We start from the raw sequence: 17,046 nt of genomic DNA, 5'->3' as shown, positions 1-17,046 counted from the left end.
TCATAAATGTGTCTAATTTTTCTATATTTCTATAATTTTCTATTTTTATTTCTATTTTAAATTTTTTATTCCCTAGCTATAACTTCATAAGTTGATCAATTTGATTCGGATGGTTGAATTGCTTAGCCACCACTTTGATAAAGAATGGTTTTGTTTTTGAGTTAATCTTTAAACATATGGGTTAATATTGTTCAAAATATTGACATAAATCTAATTAATAGCATTTATTATTGAAAATAAAATAAATATAGAATTTAATATGAGAAAACGGGAGTTAATACCCTAACTATAAGACTTACCTGTGATGAATGCTTTTTGCAACTGGCCACTCAATCCAGTCTTCCAAGGAGTTATGGTTGTTACTCGGCTTCGACATTTACAGAGCATGGTTGCAATGATAATAAGAAATATTCTCATCAAAGCCACAATAACATACTTCCACAGTTCTCCAAATGAATCATCATCAATTGTATAAAAAAAATTATAGACTTTTTTTCTATAAGTCTTTTCCATGCACTTTGCCCAATCTTTAGAAGATACAATTGCAGTTGATAAAACCGCAATCTCAACACCACTAGATAGAGTTCCCTTGAATATTGTATATTCTTCAAAGGTCTCAATAATATTACTAAAATAATATCTCAACACCAGAAACTTTAGGAGAGTTTCAACAATTTACCTTAAAAATAATTATTACAATGTGGTAGAGAAATAGTTAGGAAAAGAGAAAAAAAATCTCAATATAGAATTAATAATTGATAAGATATGAGTATGTTGGAAAAAGGATTTTCACAACTATCTTTATGAATATACCAGCTAGAGGTAGGGCGAGAGAGAGAGAGATAGGAGAGAAGAGAGATGAAACTTACAAAGAAAGAAGATTCAATTAGACCTCAAGTACCTTCCACAGACAATATCTCTATTTCTGCCCACCAAAGTGGAGAAAGTCTTGGAGTTGCTGCTTCAGGTGAGATAGCAATCACTTCCCTTAGTTTTGAGGTGACCTCCCTCATTGAGGGTCTTTGCCTTGGATCCTGGTTGATTAACTCCTGAGTTACCTCACAAATGATGTCAAGTTCATCTTTTTTGAAAGATTTGAGTGTGAGATCAACATCTTGTTGATATTACACTTGTCGTCTAAGTATTCAGAAGCTTAGAAATGTCATTGATTTTATCAAAATACATAATCAAAAGCAATAATAAGAAATTTAGTTAAACTAAGACTTTGCTAAATAACTAATTAAGTATTAACAAACTAGTTTGTTTACCCAATTCAAAAGGGGCCCTTCCTCAGAACATTGAAGCTTTCCTAAAATATTTTTTATTAGCAGCCTTCCAAAGCTATAGACATTTGTTTCTGGATCAACAAGTTGAGGAAGTTCGGAATGCTCTGATTCATCTTCAACAGATGTCTTTGACTTGAATTGAGCATCTATTGTGAGACATACCTCTCCAATCTGTCAATAGTAGAATAAAAATATTTAAACCTTTAAACAACAACAAAAATGCTAGTTAGAAATGAGTATTGTTGAAACTTTTGTACCTTAGCAGCATGATTATCTATCAAATAGATAGAAGAAAACTGCAAATTGGAATGTGCTAAAGGTGGACTCAAGTCGTGATGCATGTATTGAAGACAATAAGATATTCCCATAATAATTCTTATCCTTGCATTCCAATCAAGATGCTCAAATTCTTTAACAATAAAACTGAATAAAAATATTTATTTGCAAACATGAATAAAATTTTTTATCTTTTTTATTTATGAATAAATCTTATTTACTTTTGTCTTTTGTATTCCTCAATAATATATAAACAAATTATTCAAATAATTTGGGAAATTACCATGCAAATGTTCAAATAGAGTTCCATTAGGAGCATACTCAATTACCATCATTCTTGTGAAAGGCTCTTCTTTTTGTAATATCCCAAAAGATTGACAAAGTTCTTATGGTTCACTCAAGAAAGTGTGTCAATCTAATGTGGTGTCATAGAAAATGGAAAATAAAAAAGTTTTAGAATTCTATTGTTTAATGTATAAACAATATAAATCATCAATTGTATAAATAAATTTATAGACATTTTTTCTACAAGTCTTTCCCATGCACTTTGCCCACTCTTTAAAGAATACAATTGCAGTTGATAAAACCACACTCTCAACACCACTAAATAGAGTTCCCTTGAATATTGTATATTCTTCAAAGGTGTCAATAATATTACTAAAGTCTTCACAAGCTCTTTTAAGCTCTAGACGGTTCAACTTTGGCGCCCTTGTAATTTTAAGTCAATGTATTTCATTCTTTTCATACACACACACACACACATATATACACATATATATATATATATATATATATATATATATAATGAATTGTGAACAACAAACTTACCTGTGATGAATGCTTTTTGCAACTAGCCACTCAATCCAGTCTTCCAAGGAGTTATGTTTGTTACTCCTTGGCTTCGACATTTACAGAGCATGGTTGCAACGATAATAAGAAATATTGTCATCAAAGCCACAATAACATACTTCCACAGTTCTGCAAATGAACCATCATCTAATGGTTGTTGGTTATGAGGGGCTTTAACTGGAGCACTAGCAAATTGGTGTAGAGAAGGATTTGAAGGAGAGGACAATGATGAAGGTGGAGGGTATTGTTGTTTCTTTGCATTTGGTACTGCAGGGAAAGCCTCACTATTTCTTCTAATTGGAATAGTAGGAGCATCTTCAGAAATTACATTGCTGCTTGCGGGCATTGCAAGGAGGTTACTAGATTTTTGAAATAGTCTACGACGTACAAAGTTTACATTTCTTGTACATTTTGTGATATATATGGTTCCTCTAAACCTGATGGTGACAAAAACATTGTTCATTTTATTGCTCTAAAGCATGAAATAATTGGTGCTTAAAGGAATAACTATCATAGAGAGCTTGTACTCACCTGATATATCATTACAACATTTATCCCCATAGCTAGGCAAAGAGCCTTTTGCAAACTTAAAACTTAACAATAAAATAAGAATTTCATTAGTTAAAATACATCATCATCATCATCATCGTCATCATCATCATCATCATATTATTTTTATTATTACTATTGTTATTATTATTATTATTATTATTATTATTGTTATTGTTATTATTATTATTATTATGTAATTTCTTTTGGGAAGATAAAGAGATATGATATATATATATATATATATATATATATATATATATATATATATATATATATATATATATATATATATAGATATATATATTGTGTAACAGGTCATAGAAAAGTTGAAGCATCCCTTTAATTTTGAATAATAAAGAATTGGCCTTATTAAGATGTTTTAAACTACTCTCCCAAATGCTGCAAAAAAATGTCTCATCAACATATTAGTCATATAAAAAGAGTATTAAATGAATTGTTCTCTTAATAAGAAAACTCAAATATAATTAAATGAAAATAAGTCCATCTTAAGTCATTTAAATCTTGCATAAAAAATCTTATGAACTAGTTAAGATATAAGGTTAATATCCCTTTTGTGAAACAACCATATCATCATAAATAGGCATGCATAAAGAAATTCTTGTAGTGTTAGAAGAAGTTAAAAGCAATGCATAAATTCTCTTACCAGTATCCAATTTTTCTATTTAGACAACTAATTCTAGTTAGCACATCAGATTTAAGGTTTTGATCAAATTGTAGTTCAAATAGCATATTGAGATTTTCAAACTCAATTGGAATTTTGCCTTGAAAGTTTTTGTTGCAAAGCAACCTGAAACATAAAGAATTAGAAAAAGTCAATTCATGTTAGTGTAGATAGATCCTAGGATGTAAAACACATGTATAATATTGTGACAAAAAGACTCACAAACGTTTCAATGACAAAATCATTCCAATTTCTACTGGAATTGTTCCATTCAAACTGTTATCCCTTAAATCCAATAGCTCCACCCTTCTAAGACACCCAATCTCTTTGGGAATCACACCAGTTAAGTGGTTTTTATAAAGAATACTATCAAAGGCAAGAAATAACAAAATTTTATTGAGATCCTGGAATATTATTTTAATTTGAATCAATCAAAATAAAACAAGTACAACATGATTTCAATTCCAAAGCCCTTACGAGGGTTTTAACCCACACCTCCAGAAAGGGAGGGTATAGCACTAACCCTATAACCCACTAAGTCTTGCATATAGCAACTTGCCCCTTACGGGGAGCCAAAGTTGCACCATATGTGGAAAAAAAATTTTAAATGTAGGTTTGTTTTAAAGTTTATCTAAATGACAAAGACTCAATTGTAATCTAGACTTTTATTTTAGAGCAACTATTATGAAAGAAAAATTTTTTAAACATCATTCTATTACTTTAATAAATCTTACTTTTTAGATTTTAGACATCAAACCTAACAACATTTTTATTATTTGTTCCCAAAATACCCTTCATATATTTTATTCATTATTTATTATTAGTAACATACTCTTACTATATTAAACTTAATAAATGATTATACTAAAATATTAATTAAAACAATAATTATTATTTATGATAATAATAGTATTTACTAGTAAAATAATTTACTATTATTTAATTATTTTTATTATTTTATTACCATTATTTTTATTTTATTAATATTAATTTTATTTTAAAATAATGACTATTATCAATTTATTAATGTTGATTATAATTAACATAAATTTCTCTTATCATAAGAAACTATGGGGGAAAATTGTAAAGTAGCTATATTTAGCATTTAACATTCAAATTTCAAATTAACATTTTTTGCATTCAGATAACTCCGCCAATGTGAGATTGCCATACACTTCTAGTCCCAAGCCCGAAAAAAAGAAGTGTGTTGAGTTAGATAACTCCACCACTTAAGTGGGACAGAGCTTGGTAGGATTGTCACTATAAGTAACCCACCATGGAAACACCCTACAGTGGTGTCAAGGTAAGGGTTACTGCATCATTCTAGACAATCGTAGATAAAATAGCTAGTCCAATAAACATGATGTTTAATCACTTGGAATATAAGAACATTAATAAAAAAATTATGGAATTTGTCGACATTATGAAGGGAAGAAAGGTTATTATTGCATGCTTACAGTAAACTAAATTAAAAGAAAAAAAAACTAATGAAATTGATGGCTACAAATTATGATAGACGAGAGATGTGAATAATAGAAATTGTGTAGTGATAATAGTATATAAGGATTTGAAAAATTGAATTATAAATGCTAAAAGAATTGGGGATAGAATAGTTTTAATTAGACTTATTTTAGGTAAGGAAGTCAATAGCATAATTAATGCTTTTGCACCTCAACTTGGTTTAGGAGAAAACATTAAAAGGTAAGTTTAAGAAAACTTAGAAAGACTAATCCAAGAAATTTAGAATGAAGAGAGGATTTTATAGGAGAAAACTTGAATGGACATGTAGGAAAAAGTGTAGAATATGATATGGTATATGGAGGATTTATAATTGAGGAGAGGAATGAATCAAGAGGTACAATATTAGGTTTTGTAGTAACTTATGATGGTTATTTTAAATACCTTTTTTTTTCAAAAAATTGCAAAGTTATTTCAGGGGAAGCTTAACAACATGACATTAATTAGTTGTAGTAGATGTGCAGATTAGGAAATAGAAGAGAAAGTAGGAAAGGAAATAGGTGCCCAAGAATTAGGTGGGAAAACCTAAAAGGAGAAAAGCTAGTTCAATTAGAAATAGGGTGATAATAAAAGGGAATTAAAATTTAAGTAGAAAGATTAATGATATTTTTCTTGAAATGCCAAATAATATAAAAAGGTATCAAATGAGGTTTTAAGAGAACTTAAAAGGAAATGGAAAAGTATTAAAGAAACTTAAAGGTGGAATGAAGAGGTTCAAAATATAATTAGATTAAAACAAGTATGTTACAAAGAATGACATAAAGCTAAAAGTACAAAAAATTGAAAAAAAAAAGTATAAAATTGTAAAAAAAAAGAAATAAAAAATAAAGTGAATGAAGCTAAATGTAGGGATTATGATGAGCTTTGTTGCATTAAATGTGAAGATCAAAGAGTTTTGGTAAAATATGAGAAAATCAAAGAAAGATGAAAAAGGTATTTTTGAAAATTATTAAATGAACAATATGGATATGGTGCTAATGATGGAGAAGCTAATAATACTAATAATATTAAAAATAATGCATACTTTGATAGAGTTAGGCCCATTGAAGTAAAAAAGGCGTTAAGTAAGACGAGGAAGGGAAAGACATACTAATTATTATAATTAATATAACAAATAATATTTGATAATAATATTATCAAATATTTGATAATAATTACTATAACAATCATAATAATATTTAATAAGTAATTAATAATTAATTTATTACTCATACTAATTATTATAATTAATAATTCATAATTGTTAATTATTAAATATACTGATTAATATAATAGTTAATAATTATTAACAATTAATAATTAATATTTAATGTTTAATTTAAATTATAACTAATACTAATTATTATAATAATTAATAATAACTAATTAAATATTAAACATTAATTATAATAATAATTATTAATTTATTAATTAATAATAATTAGTAATTATTTAATAAGTAATAATGATGATGATTAATAGATGAATAATGAATAATGATTAATTATTATAATAATAAGTATTTATTTATTATCAAATAGTTATTAATTAATTTTTAAATAATAATAATAATTATCCCAGAGAGCTCTAGCTCCCCTTATTAGTATTCTAAATAAAATTATTTATGGTTAATGGTTTGTTAATTGTTTCTTCCAATGCTCAACTTACAACAAAAAATTATTAACAAAATCGAAAACAGCGAGGGCAAAAACTGCCTAAAAAGCCCTGGCGCCTCTCGATCTAGAGCGTTAGCGCACTGTAGTTGTTTAGCTTGTTGCTCCGACTTAAGAGCTAGGAAGTGAGAAAACTATAGCATAACAAGCAACGGATTAAGCGCTAGCGCTCAAGACGTTGCGCTAACGCACAACCAAGCAAGCAATGGCTGGATTCAGCACTCTAGCGCATGCATCCATTATTATTGTTATTATTATTATTATTATTATTATTGCATATGAGGCCCTTGAGTTATAAGGAAGGAGAAGTATTTTGTGTTTTGGGGTATTATTAGAAAACAAAAAAATATAAAATTCCATTTTAAGAGATAAAGAGATAAAGAAGAAACCAACAACTATTTTCTTCTTAAATTTGCAAGATATAGAGATAAAAGTTGAGAGGAAGCAGCTTCATTGACAATGTTAATGTACAAAGCCCCTTTCATTCTACAAATATCCAAATATGTCATGGGCCAATCATAATAAGTCACATCATGGGCAACCGGCAAATCCAAACACGTCAGCATTTGCAACATCACATCAATTATTAAATGCTGGTATGCTGCCATTAAAATCCCGTTGAGGTCGAATTTAGTCGAGTAAAATGCGACCACACCAGCCACCACATATTGGCCTCCGACCGTGGTCCCATGGTATGCCACCTCAATTCAGTCACACTAAGTGACCCACCATGGCAACACCGTACAGTGGTGTCAAGGTAAGGGTTACCGCATCATTCTAGACGATCGTAGATAAAGAAGCTAGTCCAATAAACACGAATTTGTTTAATCACTTGGAATATAAGAACATTAAAAAATTATAAAATTTGTAGACATAATGAAGGGAAGAAAGGTTAATATTGCATGCCTACAAGAAACTAAATGAAAAGAAAAAAAAAAGCTAACAAAATTGATGGTTACGAATTATGATAGACGGGAGATGTGAATAATAGAAATCGTGTAGTGATAATAGTATATAAGGATTTGAAAAATTGAATTATAAATGCTAAAAGAATTGGGGATAGAATAGTTTTAATTAGACTTATTTTAGGTAAGGAAATCAATAGCATAATTAGTGCTTATGCACCTCAACTAGGTTTAGGAGAAAACATTAGAAGGTAAGTTTAAGAAAACTTAGAAAGGCTAATCCAAGAAACTTAGAATGAAGAGAGGATTTTATTGGAGAAAACTTGAATTGGCATTTTAGTTAACATTAAAGTTGTAATGAATGACTTTTATATCGTTTCTCAAACAAAGAAATAGAGGGTATCTTTGTCCAAAAAAAATCTCACTCTACACCCACACTTTTATATATAGTATTAGTACAACATCTCATCAATAGCCTCAAGTAATCACACAATTCTTTTCTTAGAGAGACGATAATAACGGGATTTGAAACCACACCACCGCAAGGAAAACTCATCCAATGCACCAATTGGGCTACCCCTTAGTTACATCTCCATTTTTTCAATATATATATATATATATGATGTTTTGGGGGGGAAAAGGAAAGGTTTTGAATTTGTATAAAAAAAAAAGAGTTCTCTTTGTAAAATTCAAGATTTATTTGCTCTACATTGCATACTATTGAAGAGCAAGCAAGCTTAAATTGTTTATTTATAGATTATTTAAGCGAAAAATCTTCTTGATGAAATTGTTTCTAGTTATTTGTAGTAGAGACTACGCATTGTAATATCAAATGGCAACTCACTCTTGAAATACCCATAAAATCAAGATTGTTGTTGCTATAAGGATTAAATAGATTCTTTGTGAAAAGGAAATGAATTTTAAGATATAATTGAGCATTGAGACTTCGAGTCTCTTCGTTTGCTCTGATGTCTAACATCTGAAAGTGTAATAATTACATTAAGAGTAACATTGATATTGGTAAACTTTTCTTTCCTCGGAACTCTGTATGCAAAGAATGTTGTCTTGTACTATGAAAATTGTCAAATGTCCATTTTAAACCCCATATATGAGATATTTTGTTTGTCTATGTAATTAAATAGAAAATAATATTAAAAACTATTATAATGATTAATAATTAATTAAAAAATTATTAATTATTAATAAATAATTTATGTTAATTGATAATTAATTATAATCATTATTATTATTTCATAATTAATAATAATTATTCATTATTTATTAATATAATAGTTAATAATTAATTAACAACTAATCATTTATATTTAAATAAAAGTTAATTTATAACTAATAATTATTATAATAGTTAAATAAAAATAATTACTAAATTAATTAAATATTAATTATTAATTGTTAAGAATGAATCATAATAATGTCTATAAATTAATATTTGATAACAATTACTATAATAATCATAATATTATTTAATAATTAATTTATTACTCAGACTAATTATTATAATTATTAATTCATAATTGTTAATTATTAAATATACTAATTAATATAATAGTTAATAATTATTAACAATTAATAATTAATGCTTAATGTTTAATTTAAATTATAACTAATACTAATGATTATAATAATTAATAATAACTAATTAAATATTAAATATTAATTATAATAACTTTATTTTATTAATTAATTAATAATAATTAGTATTTATTAATTATTATTTAATAAGTAAAAATGATGATGATTAATAGATGAATAATGAATAATGATTAATTATTATAATAATAAGTATTTATTAATTATTAATTACTTATTAATTAACTTTTAAATAATAAAAATAATAATAATATTTATCCCAGAGAGCTCTAGCTCCCCTTATTAGTATTCTAAATAATATTATTTATGGTTAATGGTCTGTTAATTGTTTCTTCCAATGCTCAACTTACGACAAAAAATTATTAACAAAATCGAAAACAGCTTGGGCAAAATCTGCCTGGAAAGCCCTGGCGCCTCTCGAACTAGCGCGTTAGCGCACTGTAGTTTTTCAGCTTGTTGCTCCGACTTAAGAGCCAGGAAGTGAGAAAACTACATCATAACAAGCAAAGGATTAAGCGCTAGCACTCAAGCCGTTGCGCTAACGCGCAGCCAAGCAAGCAACGACTGGATTCAGCGCGCTAGCGCATGCATCCATTATTATTATTATTATTATTATTATCATTGTTATTATTATTATTATTCTTATTATTATTATTGCATATGAGGCCCTTGAATTATAAGGAAGGAGAAGTATTTTGTGTTTTGTGGTATTATTAGAAAATAAAAAAATATAAAATTTCATTTTAGGAGATAAAGAGACGAAGAAGAAACCAACAAATTATAAGGAAGGAGAAGTATTTTCTTCTTAAATTTGCAAGATAAAAAGATAAAGGTTAAGAGAAAACAGACAGCTTCATCAGCAATCGGCAAATCCAAACACGTCAGCATTTTAAATATCACGTCAATTATTAAATGCTGGTATGCTGTCATTAAAATCCCGTTGAGGTAAAATTCAGTTATTGAAATGCAATCACACCAGAGAGTTGAGTTGAACTTCTTTTTAACGGACGTTGGTGTTTTCAGAAAAATAATTCTTCAAAATTTAGTTTTAAAACAAATTGTTCACTCTGTCCTTGTCCTTGGCTAATTCCTCACCAATTATATTTTATCCTCAATAGCTGCCTAAAGCCCAGACCAATTCATTTTATACGATCCTTCCTCCATTAAATCCCGTCGAGTTTTGTTCGCATTCACTCATACGAAGCTTCTCTCTCTCTCCTTCTCCTCGACTCCCTCTAGCCAAATCTGTCATGGAGACGGGCAAGCCACAACCAACATGGGCGGAATTGCTTGGGAGCAAACACTGGGAAGGTCTACTCGACCCACTGGACCTGAGCCTCCGGCAACTCATCCTCCAATGTGGGGATATCTGCTAGTGCACCTACGACGCATTCAACAGCGATCCACGCTCTAAGTACTGTGGCAGCAGCCGCTACGGCAAGCGTACCTTCTTCGACAAGGTAAGATTCTATCCCCCTCCTAACAACGGATTAGAAGTTGCTGCTTTCCTCTATGCCACCTCCCGCGTCGACGCCCCACAAGCCATCCTCCTCCACTCCCTCTCCAGAGAAGCCTGGGGCCGCGCGTCCAATTGGATTGGATACATCGCCGTCACCTCCGACCAAGCCAGTAAGTCTCTGGGTAGACGCGAGATATATGTGGCATGGCGGGGAACCATTCGAAATTATGAATGGATCAACGGCGTAGATGCACAGCTTCAGTCCATCAAGACTCTGTCGAAACCAGAAACCCAGAACCAGGACCAAGAGCAACACTACAATTGGCTCGATGGTCTCCTCAGCAAAATACACAACAAAGCCAATGGCAATGGCAGCAGCGACAGTGAAGATGACGACGAAAATGCGCCCATGGTCATGAAAGGTTGGTTCACCATCTACACTTCTGACGACCCAAGATCCCCCTTCACCAAACTAAGTGCCAGAACTCAGTTTCTAACCAAGACCAAAGAGCTAGTGGAGCAATACAAAGGTGAGGAGCTAAGTCTAACAATAACAGGCCATAGCCTCGGCGCTTGTCTGGCCATCTTGAGTGCTTTCGATGTGGTTGAAAATGGGCATATGACGATCCCTGTGGCTGCTATTATGTTCGGTAGCCCACAAGTGGGAAACAAGGCATTCAGTGACAGGCATTCAATGACAGGCTCAAGGCATTTCCAAACCTCCGAGTGCTGCACGTGAGGAATGAAATAGATCTGATTCCACAGTACCCAACCCAGATACTGGGCTACCAGTACACAGCTACTGAGCTCGTGATCGACAATCGGAAATCGTCGAGCTTGAGAGACTCGAAGAATCCCAGTGACTGGCATAACCTTCAAGGAATGCTACATGTGGTCGTAGGGTGGAATGGAGCGGACAGAGACTTTGAGTTGAAGGTGAAGAGGAGTATTGCTCCGGTTAATAAGTCCTGTGATTATCTAAAAGAAGAGTTGTTGGTTCCTCCGTCATGGTGGGTCGAGAAGAACAAAGGCATGGAGCTTGATGAAAATGGGGAGTGGGTTTTTACCCCGCCATTTGATGATGATAATATCCCAGTTCCTGAGTTTTGAGCTATGTACTAATATGGCAAAATTCTCTGTAAATTTCATTTAGCAATTACGATTAGGTAATCTACTATTGGTTAATTCAACCCAAATGACGATCTGCTCGTATGGATGTTATGGCCTTTGACTTGGCCCTAGTCGACCCAATTGGATATTTATTAGATCTCTTTCAGCCATTCAGGTACCATAGTTTCAGACATTCAGTGGACTGTTTCAGAATTCAGATGTTCCTTTCAATTCCAAGAAACAGATACATCCGATACCAAAACGTCTACAAATACACGGGCTTCTCGGTATGAGCCAATAGCCTGCACATGTAAATAGGTTAATGCACTAATGTTCATTATAAATAGTTAAGAACCTTAGGCTTTAGCATGGCGGCCCTCTCATATTTAAAGGTCTCTAGGTATTAGCAAGAACAAGTACAATTTATTCGGAGAAAATCATGAAAAAAATAGATTGAATTTTGCAAAGTTTTTGCATTGCTACCCCAAACCCTTCATATTTGCATTAGCAAGAACAAGTACAATTTATTTTCCATATTTTTTCTTCATATGAATTGCTACCCCAAACCCTTCCAATCTCTTTATCTGAAATTGATTTATTTTTCAAATTATCCCTTCATATCAATCACTCAAAGGTAAAGCTACAAATTCAAATTTTCTTTTTTTTTTTAATTGTTCAAAAATTTGTATTCTTTTTTCCTCTAGAAACCAGACTAAATGGTAATTACAAGTGTATTTTGGACATTTTGTGCCTCTTGTTAAAAGATTTTAATAGAGGGGGTCTACTTGCAACAACTATGTTACAAAGTTTAGGAAAGGTTATTAAAATTATCAAGCTTCAAAGAAGATTTCAACGACAACCAGAAACTTTAGGAGAGTTTTCAACAATTTTAACTTAAAAATAATTATTACAATGTGGTAGAGAAATAGTCAGGAAAAGAGAAAAAAAATCTCATTATAGTATTAATAATTGATAAGATATGATTATGTTGGAAAAAGGATTTTCACAACTATCTTTATGAATATACCACCTAGAGGTAGGGAGAGAGAGAGAGAGAAAGAGAGAGAAAGAGAGAGAGAGAGAGAGGAGAGAATAAAGATGAAACTTACAAATAAAGAATATTCAATTAGACCTCAAGTTCCTTCTACGGACAATATCTCTAGTTCTGCCCACCAAAGTGGAGAAAGTCTTGGAGTTGCTGCTTCTGGTGAGATAGCAATCACTTCCCTTAGTTTTGAGGTGACCTCCCACATTGTGGGTCTTAGCCTTGGATCCTGGTTGATGCACTTTTGAATTACCTCACAAATGATGTCAAGTTCATCATTTTTGAAAGATTTGAGTGTGGGATCAACCATCTTGTAGATATTACACTTATCGTCCAAGTATTCAGAAGCCTAGAAATGTCATTAATTTTATCAAAATGCATAATCAAAAGCAATAATAAAAAATTTACTTAAACTAAGACTGCTAAATAACTAATTAAATATTAACAAATTAGTTTGTTTACCCAGTTCAAAAGGGGCCCTTCCTTAGAACATTGAAACTTTCATGAAATAATTTCTATTAGCAGCATTCCAAAGCTATAGACATTTGTTTCGGGATCAACAAGTGGAGGAAATTCGGAATGCTCTAATTCATCTTAAACAAAGGTCTTTGACTTGAATCGAGCATCTATTGTGAGGCATACCTCTCCAATCTGTCAATAATAAAATAAAAATATTTGAAGCTTTAAACAACAACAAAAATGCTAGTTAGAAATGAGTATTGTTGAAACTTTTGTACCTTAGCAGCATGATCATCTGTCAAATAGATAGAAGAAAACTACAAATTGGAATGTGCTGTAGGTGGATTCAAGTCGTGATGCATGTATTGAAGATAATAAGATATTCCCATAATAATTCTCATCCTAGCATTGAGATGCTCAAATTCTTTAATTGTAAAAATGAATAAAAATATTTATTTGCAAACATGAATAAAAAATTTTATCTTTTTTATTTATGAATAAATCTTATTTACTTTTGTCTTTTGTATTCCTCAATAATATATAAACAAATTATTCAAATATATTGGGAAATTACCATGAAAATGTTCAAATAGAGTTCCATTAGGAGCATACTCAAATACCATCATTCTTGTGAAAGGCTCTTCTTCTTCGCAATATCCCAAAAGATTGACAAAGTTCTTCTGGTTCACTCATGAAAGAGTATCAATCTAATGTGAGGTCATAGAAAATAGAAAATAAAAAAGTATTAGAATTCTAGTGTCTAATGTATAAACAAGATAAATCATCAATTGTATATAAAAATTTATAGACCTTTTTTCTATAAGTCTTTTCCTTGCACTTTGCCCGATATTTAGAGAATACAATTGCAGTTGATAAAACCTCAATCTCAACACCACTAGATAAAGTTCCCTTGAATATTGTATATTCTTGAAAGGTCTCAATAATATTACTAAAATAATATCTCAACACCAAAAACTTTAGGAGAGTTTTCAACAATTTACCTTAAAATAATTATTATAATGTGGTAGAAAAATAATATATAAACAAATTATTCAAATAATTTGGGAAATTACCATGTAAATGTTCAAATAGAGTTCCATTAGGAGCATATTCAAATATCATTATTCTTATGAAAGGATCTTCTTCTTCGCAATATCCCAAAACATTGACAAAATTCTTATGGTTCACTCGTTAAAGAGTATCAATCTAATGTGAGGTCATAGAAAATAGAAAACAACAAAAGTATTAGAATTCTAGTGTCTAATGTATAAACAAGATAAATCATCAATTGTATAAAAAAATTTATAAACCTTTTTTCTATTAGTCTTTTCCATGCACTTTCCCCAATCTTTTGAAGATAAAATTGTAGTTGATAAAACCGCAATCTCAACACCACTAGATAGAGTTCCCTTGAATATTGTATATTATTCAAAGGTCTCAATAATATTACCAAAATAATATCTCAACACCAGAGTTTCAACAATTTACCTTAAAAATAATTATTACAAAGTGGTAGAGAAATAGTCAGGAAAAGAGAAAAAAATCTCAATATAGAATTAATAATTGAAAAGATATGAGTATGTTGGAAAAAAGATTTTCACAACTATCTTTATGAATATACCAGCAAGATGTAGGGCGAGAGAGAGAGAGAGATAGGAGAGAAGAGAGATGAAACTTTCAAAAAAAGAAGATTCAATTAGACCCAAGTATCTTCCACAGACAATATCTCTATTTCTGCCCACCAAAGTGGAGAAAGTCTTGGAGTTGTTGCTTCTGGTGAGATATCAATCACTTCCCTCTGGTTGATGCACTCCTGAATTACCCCACAAATGATGTCAAGTTCATCATTTTTGAAAGATTTGAGTGTGGGATCAACATCTTGTTGATATTACACTTGTCGTCTAAGTATTCAGAAGCTTAGAAATGTCATTAATTTTATCAAAATACATAAACAAATAATATATAAACAAATAATTCAAATAATTTGGGAAATTACCATGCAAATGTTCAAATAAAGTTCCATTAGGAGCATACTCAAGTACCATCATTCTTGTGAAAGGCTCTTCTTCTTTGCAATATCCCAAAAGATTGACAAAATTCTTATAGTTCACTCGTGAAAGAATGTCAATCTAATGTAATGTAATAGAAAATAGAAAATAAAAAAGTTTTAGAATTCTAGTGTTTAATGTATAAACAATATAAATCATCAATTGTATAAAAAAATTTATAGACCTTTTTTCTATAATTCTTTTCCTTGCACTTTGCCCAATCTTTAAAGGATACTATTGTAGTTGATAAAACCGTAATCTCAACACCACTAAATAGAGTTCCCTTGAATATTGTAAACTTTTCAAAGGTCTAAATAATATTATTAAAATCTTCACAAGTTGTTTCAAACTCTGGACGGTTCAACTTTGGCACCTCTGTATTTTTAAGTCAATGTATTTCATTCTTTTCATACATATATATATATAATGAATTGTGAACAACTTTAATGTGATGAATGCTTTTTGCAATTGGCCACTCAATCCAGTCTTCCAAGGAGTTATGGTTGTTACTCCTTGGCTTCCACATTTATAGAGCTTGGTTGCAACGATAATAAGGAATATTGTCATCAAAGCCACAATAACATACTTCCACGGTTCTCCAAATGAACCATCATCTAATGGTTGTTGATTATGAGGGGCTTTAACTGGAGCACTAGAAGATTAGTGTAGAAGAGGATTTGAAGGAGAGGACAACGATGAAGGTGGAGGGTATTGTTGTTTCTTTGCATTTGGTACTGGAGGGAAAGCCCCACTACTTCTTGTAATTGGAATATTAGGAACAAATTTAACAAAACTAAGACTCTGCTAAATAACTAATTAAATATTAACAAACTAGTTTGTTTACCCAGTTCAAAAGGGTCCCCTCCTCAGAACATTGAATTTTCTTGAAATAATTTCTATTATCAGCATTCCAAAGCTATAGACATTTGTTTCAGGATCAACAAGTGGAGGAAGTTCAAAATGCTCTAATTCATCTTCAACAAATGTCTTTGACTTGAATCGAGCATCTATTGTGAGGCATACCTCTCCAATTTGTCAAATAGATAGAAGAATACTGAAATGGGAATGTGCTACAGGTGGATTCAAGTCATGATGAATGTATTGAAGACAATAAGATATTCCCATAATAATTCTCATCCTAACATTCCAATCGAGATGCTCAAATTCTTTAACTGTAAAAATGAATAAAAATATTTATTTGCATACATGAATAAAAAATTTTATCCCTTTTAATTTTGAATAAATCTTATTTACTTATGTCTTTTATATTCCTCAATAATGTATAAACAAATTATTCAAATAATTTGGGAAATTACCATGCAAATGATCAAATAGAGTTCCATTAGGAGCATACTCAAATATCCTCATTCTTGTGAAAGGCTCTTCTTCTTTGCAATATCCCAAAAGATTGACAAAGTTCTTATGGTTCACTCTTGAAAGAGGATCAATCTAATGTGAAGACATAGAAAATAGAAAATAAAAATTATTAGAATTCTAGTGTCTAATGTATAAACCAGATAAATCATCAATTGTATAAAAAAAAATTATAGACCTTTTTTCTATAAGTCTTTTCCATGCACGTTGCACAATTTTT

At 30.5% G+C, this 17,046-nt stretch overlaps 3 pseudogenes; 1 reads left to right on the top strand and 2 right to left on the bottom strand.

Moving 5' to 3' along the window:
* Positions 1-893: 893 nt before the first annotated feature.
* LOC148877475 (protein MALE DISCOVERER 1-like) lies at positions 894-2,867 on the bottom strand (annotated as a pseudogene).
* A 7,619-nt stretch (positions 2,868-10,486) lies between these two features.
* LOC148877474 (phospholipase A1-IIdelta pseudogene) lies at positions 10,487-11,985 on the top strand (annotated as a pseudogene).
* A 1,048-nt stretch (positions 11,986-13,033) lies between these two features.
* LOC148877473 (protein MALE DISCOVERER 2-like) lies at positions 13,034-17,028 on the bottom strand (annotated as a pseudogene).
* Positions 17,029-17,046: the final 18 nt, after the last annotated feature.

The sequence above is a fragment of the Nelumbo lutea genome, chromosome 1, assembly GCF_056320005.1.
Source record: "Nelumbo lutea isolate HS-2025 chromosome 1, American lotus-T2T, whole genome shotgun sequence".
Classification (NCBI taxonomy): Eukaryota; Viridiplantae; Streptophyta; class Magnoliopsida; order Proteales; family Nelumbonaceae; genus Nelumbo; species Nelumbo lutea.
Note: the sequence above shows the minus strand (reverse complement) of the source record. Positions and strands in the feature narration are given on the sequence as shown.